This window comes from Amblyomma americanum, chromosome 4 (assembly GCF_052857255.1).
Source record: "Amblyomma americanum isolate KBUSLIRL-KWMA chromosome 4, ASM5285725v1, whole genome shotgun sequence".
NCBI lineage: Eukaryota > Metazoa > Arthropoda > Arachnida > Ixodida > Ixodidae > Amblyomma > Amblyomma americanum.
The window spans coordinates 80160650-80167340 of NC_135500.1; the positions used below are offsets into that span (position 1 = coordinate 80160650).

Below are 6691 nucleotides of genomic sequence, written 5' to 3' on the forward strand. Positions count from 1 at the left end.
ATACACACGCATACAAAATGACGATACCCCCGAAATGATTTTGCTACTGCACAGAGATTTTTTCACACAGGCTACATAATGCCGCTGGAACACTGTCGCAATCCACGCACCCATGATCATAAAACGTACCACTGTGTGGTCCACCAAGACGCACAAGAGTGGCGGCGCGGCTGTGGTCGCAGCACAAAACAGTGCGACGGCCGTGCAGCCATGATCCTGTCAAGTCGCACACACAGCAGTTTTCTATGAAGCAGAAAAAACGTCGTGTGCTCGCCTCGGTAGCGATCACTGCAGCCATCGCAATGGACGCGACCAGCTGCACAGCACCAAGTTCATTTCAGCATTCGGAAAACGGCGTGCGTCGAGGGTTTTTCGCAAGTGAACAAATCGCTGACATGAAACGGAAGCACTCGCGCAGACCATAATCACTTTCACTACGCAGACACTTGTCGCTATGCTGTGAAACTTGCGCACGCACAGGAAAATAACTCGCAGCAGGAATTACAAACGCTTGCAACAACCACAAGCATCTCCAAATGAACACTTCGTGACACCGCCTCTGCACAGGTCTTGTGTCGGTTTAAAGAGGCGCTCTGTAAACTCCGTCAGCGTAGATAATTACCGAATTCAACTAGTGGAACTTTCACTCAGCACTGGTGCACGCGGCGAAGTTCGCAGTCGCTCTGAACACGCGTAATATCAACAGGTGGCCAATATAATACGCTTCGGAACATAGCTGCCACTGCCCAGGTCTCCCTCCCCCATTTAATCGGCGGACGGCTATCTTGCGATGCCCCGGCAGAAGCGAGGCGGAGTTGCTTGAGACGTCACTGACGTCACGGAAAAAGGAGCCAATAGCTGCAATCCGGTCGTCGGCCGGACCCGCTCGTCCGCTCGAAAGTTTAATTTGACCAACTTTCCATCCGTTCGCCCGACGAGGCGGATCCGCTCGCCCGCTCGCTGGCGGAAGAAAACGATCGTACGACGGCCCTTAGGTGGCCGCGTCCTTACTTCAAGCAGGCCTCACTACCCGTCGGCCGCTTTGGCGGCCGTCTAGTCTACACCTACCGGGACATCCTCTCCGTGCCGTCGTCGACAGATGCAGCGGCGACGGCCCATGTTCCTGCAAGCCCATAACGGACTACGATGGCGGCGGCCCGCCCGCCACCTTAACGCCTACTGTGCTCACCACGGATACGAGAGCGGCCTCCCTGCTGCCCTCCGCCCACTCCGCGCGCACTGGTGTGTGCGGGGCTTCATCCCGCCGCTCCTTATGGTGGTTTGCTGCGACCTCATCTTGCTGCCTTCCTGCTTCAGCTCCCAGTGGTCCACCCAGGCTCGTATCCTGCGCTCCTGGTGACGACCGCCGGTCCTCGTGGCGCGAGTTGCCTGACGCCCCGCTGTGCAAACAGCCCCCTACGCGTCGCCGGAAACGGCGGTTTTCAGCTTCCCCCGCCGCGCTGCTACCCCGTAGCAGTTTCCTGCGGTTCCCACCTGCCGCCGCGTCGTCCAGCCAACGTGGCGACCTCCTGCTGACAGCCCCGGCTGCCCTACTGTCTTTGCTGCGCCTCTGGCTAACCTTCCGGCTTGTCGGAGGCCAATCTGCTTGCTTCCAGCAAGCCCCCGACGCGCGCGCCGCTTGCTTCCAGCAAGCCCCCGACGCGCGCGCCCCACTCCCAGCACGCTGCCGTTCACCCTCCCCAGCCCTGGTGCTCGTGCTCCTGCTGTGGTGGGCCTGCTGCATGGTGACCAGCTACCGCCACGTGCTTGCATAGCGTGAAGTGCAGTGACGACGGTGACAGCGTCGACGGTGATGCAACAGTTTTCATGATGCAAAATTTTCTTCAGTTTCCATGTGATCTGCATGTTCCCTAAGCAATTATTTATGTCGTCCTTCGCTCTTTCATCCTGATTAGCTTCCTTTCCTTGGGTAATTTCTCTCATTTTCTCAAAAAATGAATATATGTGCATAGCTCGTGAAGTACTTGCCCGCATGATTCTATCTGCTTTGCGCTTTCTGCACGGCCTGACTGTATCTGGTTCTTCCAAATGACTTTGAGCCAGATCCTCGGCTGACAAATCCTCAGACGCAGTATCAAACTCTGGAGAGCCCTGGATACTATGGGACGAAGTTTGCACATGTGTGGCTGTGTTTTTGTAACGGACATTTCCAATGACTCGTAGCACCTTGGGCTCCAAGCTATCAGCAATGGCCCTTATGGCAGAAAATTTCTCTTCAAAGGTTTGCTGACAGCGAGCTTGTCCCGACGTTTTGTTGACCTTATCTTCGCTCTTCTTTTTTTAGCTACAATTTTAAATCGAGTTTCACACTGTACTACAGTGCGCTTGGTTCCAAGGACCTCCTCTCTCTCACAAGCAATCTGCTCGTACATGGCGCGCTTTGTCCGGAGCCTCATGATTTTTGGCGTATAAAGCGCATATTTATCAAGGAGGTACTTCGTTTTTCCTCAGCTCCAGGCGGCTGTGTGGAATACAAAGAGAATACTAGTAAATTTGGGTGTACTTGCCGGCTTCGGCAAAACGGTGACGACGAAATTGAAAAGCTACTTATGCCAGCTATTGCAGTACATGCCTAATGGTTCTGCAGTACAATAATTGGTTTTTTTGGGGGAAAGGAAATGGCGCAGTATCTGTCTCATATATCGTTGGGCACCTGAACCACGCCGTAAGGGAAGGGATAAAGGAGGGAGTGAAAGAAGAAAGGAAGAAAGGAGTGCCGTAGTGGAGGGCTCCGGAATAATTTCGACCACCTGGGGATCTTTAACATGCACAGACATCGCACAGCACACGGGCGCCTTAGCGTTTTTCCTCCATAAAAACTGCAGTACAATAAAATCGATTTCATGCACAGCGGCTTCATAGTATTCCCTGCAATGCACACGTTTTTAAGCGCACTGAGCTATAACTGCTCTAAAGTGGCCATGGAAAACATTAAATAACGAAGAAGTAAACGTGGGGCAGGGCGCACTGGTGCTGCATTTCAAATAGTCCACCATCTGCATATTAGCAAATGAAGTCCATGGAAACCGGCTAGACCATGGACAGACGCTTCAGCATACAATTTGGTGTAGCATGCATGGTACTTGGCTCTCCATGCTCCTCTGGGCTTGAGTACTCAGGCTCATCAGATGTGCTTGGTTGGCTACCTGAGAGACCATAAAGAGGGCAGGAGAGTCATCATATGATCGTTTAATGTGACCTGCACCTACACCGTGTACTATCTTTACCATCATCAGTGTGTGAGGAAGAATAGTATTTGCCCCGACGTATAGATATGCCTATAAGTTGATATCAATACAGCTGAAGAAAACAAATCTAATACATGTTTTCAGCGATGTCTACGACTCAAAGTGGCGACATTTAAGGCAATAGCACGATTTTCTTTATTTACAAATGAATTTTCATGCGCGTTTATAAACTGGGTGAGCAGTAAAGGAAAAACAAAGCGGAACCAAACGAGAAATAGGTTCTGGCGAAAAAATACAAGCGGGGTCATTAGCTTTCCGACGCAACGATCTTCTTTTGCACCGTAACCGCGAGATAAATGTTATTTCGTCATTTATGTTTGAATTCTAGTATGTGCGTTTCTTAACGCGGACAACTGTATGCATGAAGCACATACAATGCTCTTGCACCTAACAGTTTGTTGTGAAGGCCCTAATTTGCAACCTCTTTGAGGAGTAACAATGAAAAATGAAAAGCACACAGCTTGACGAAAAACGTCCGTATATAACGTGCTACGGACCACTCAAGCAGAGGCGCAGACGAACATCGGCAAAGTAGGAAGAGAGCAAAAACGATTCATCCAAACGCAAGCATATGCGACTGGGATTTAGATGCAAATTAACCTTTCATATGTCACCTACACAGACCACCTTCTTTCTTGAAAACAGCCCACCATTTAAGCGCCAACGCGGCATGCGCCAGCGAGTTGTTGCTACACATAAGAAATTTGGTGCCAGCATTCGTGTTTGCACATATTCATCAAAGCAAATGGTGCGCAGTTTAAAATGAATGCATTGCAGCCGCTGTAAACTTACAGTCCAGCATTGTGTACAGTAGCTGCTCTGCCAATGACGGACGCGAAACTACGCCACCCTAAACTGGCGCCATGGTGTTTGTTGCTGAGCGGCGAAACCGCTAAATGTTGGCGCTGCGGTCGAGCATATCCGGCCCTCTCGGCCGCTGCGAAGTGCACCCTTGTGCTCGGCAGGGGCGCCGTGCCTCCGGCTCGGATGACGACCCGCTCGCAGGTCGGTTTGCTGCTGGGTTGCTAGGATTTGGAGCGTCAAAGCGACCAGCCGAAGACGCCATTAGCAAGGCAATATCATCAGCGAGATTCAGATCACTAAGGCGTTCTCGAGCTTTGGTTTGGTCGCAAATGTTGTGCGAAAGTAATGTGAGAGAAAAATAAGAAAAATATAATGAGAGGACAGGCAGGAAAGTTCGCAGGGTGGGCGTTCAGCACACTAAATTGTGCATCGGGCAGGGCAGAGTAAACAAAAGAGACCACAGGTTCGTCACAAGAGGTCACACAGAGCCCCGGCGCAGAGACAACAGCGATCCAGGCAGCCTGGTCGAGGAAAAGCGCTACCATGCACCGCCGGCGGCGCCGATCACTGCAGGCGTTCGCCCGACAACTCGTTTTCCACGCGGCGAACGGCACCGTCTCTATCAGCGCAGAGCACGCTGACCTACATTACGGAGCCAGACGTTGCGAAATCAGACGAGCCCTGCACGACGCATTCCTGTCGGCGTCGGTGGTTCATTGGTAGAATACTCGCCTGCCACGCGGGTGGCCCGGGTTCGATTCCCGGCCGACGCATTGTTTTTCCTCCCACGAGCAGTGTTCTCCTTGCGCCCATAGGTGCCGTTTGCACCTTTTTTTTGTCTCACCCTACATGAAAGATCCTTAATGTCATCATAATTGAGCTTTCAGGAATTACATGTAAATATGTGGCAGTAGGCTGTTGGCACGTGGTTCGTATTGCGCCCGGTGCCAATTTGTGAGCGGCAGGTGAAGTCTAAAACTCTGTGCTCAGGAGCTGCACGCAGGTCCAGACAGGCAGATAAAAGTCCCTCTCAGAGTTTCATCACACTTGCGAGTGTTCTCAAAGGCTTTGTAATAGTGGCGCTAGTTTCCTAGCAATCCTGTGGCCCAGATGCTCGATGTACCTCGGTCGCTTGACTGATCGGTTCTCTGTCGTAGTGGGCGATACAGCCGGCACTGGTGCTGAATGCGCAGCTTGATGTTCTTTTAGAAGAGGCCCGACCAGTAAACATTCCTGCGTCACTCTATCAATACTTTTTCGTGTGTCACAAGTGATCGTCTGCGTGTACCCGAGAGACATGGATTCCTCTATTGATGTAAACACAGAGCCTTCCCTGGCGCCCCCGTGCGTGGGACCCGTGCACAGTTTGGGCGTCATGACTTGAACGGTTTAGAATGGTTAGCTACCTGACAACGAAATTGTGCATCGGTGCCTGTGTCTGACATACTGTGGCAACTGCATGGCAAATATATCGGGCGTTTCAGCGAACGAAGATGAAGAAACATGGACGGCAGCACAAGCTCTAAACTATTCCAACTGAAACTTTACTGAAAAGCAGGTCATATCTTATACATTTGAGTGCATCACATGTCCGGCTATCATTATACAGGTATGAATGAGCATCCATCATCACCACAATATTCATTCTCATTATCACTGGAGGCCAGATGGAGGCTACCACGTGAGGGCGTGCCCCCAAATATCCAACATTTTGAGAAAAAAATTTTTGAAAATTGTAAAATTGTAAGATGTTGTTAAGGAAACACTAAAAGTAATGGTACATTCTTCCGATATCTAGCAATGTCTTTTTTTAAATGTGCTGCCATCGATCGCATTGAACTGTTAAGCTTGCCGTACAAAACCAATGGGGAAAGCTCTTGACGAGAGCAAGAACGTTAATGGAAGAAAAATTCAAGACTGTCGTCGCGTGACCTAGGGATATATTGATGTTTATGGTGAAATATTCAATTATATCAGAAAATGGCGTTCATAAATGGTTTCCCGCTCAAAAATGATTTCGTCCAAAACTGTTGCGTATGAGCGGAGAAAACTACCGAAGTACTCGCATAACGCGTCTTTACGTCGTAGCAAAAGCAGAGACAGGATATCGTACCAAAAGCAGGGTAAAAAAAATAAATCCGCAAACAAAAATAAAAACAAATGAACCAACAATGAAAAGTATAGTCATTTAGAGGCGCAAAAGCAGTGTCAGGTAAAAAGGAATTAAGCAGATTAAACCTCGAAAGAAATGGAATCATTAGACGCCGCCATCTAGAAAAGCGTGTGCTCTGTGCGTACCCTTATCTCGGACTCTAGGAACAGTGGCTCGCACTGAAAATCGCATTCTGGTTAACAAGCACAATCGCAGTCACATTTCTTGCATTTCTTGACGTAAAGACATCTTCTGCCAGTACGTCAATCAACAGTTCGGTCGTCTCTTCCCCTTTTGGAGGCACGCCCTCCAGTGGCTGCCTGCATCTGGCTTCCAGTGATAATGAGAAGTGATAAGGTGGTGATAGATGTGCATTTATGTTTCTATCGGAAACCAGAAATGTGATGTTCTCGAATGTATAAGATGTTGCCTGTATTTCAATAAAATTTCAGTTGGTATTTCAGCG

The 6691-nt window shown here is 49.8% G+C and overlaps 1 non-coding gene across 1 annotated transcript; it reads left to right on the forward strand.

The window, feature by feature from the left end:
* The first annotated feature begins 4775 nt into the window (after window positions 1-4775).
* On the forward strand, window positions 4776-4846 carry TRNAG-GCC (transfer RNA glycine (anticodon GCC)). Its single transcript has one exon. It is a non-coding gene; the product is annotated as a tRNA-Gly (tRNA).
* Window positions 4847-6691: the final 1845 nt, after the last annotated feature.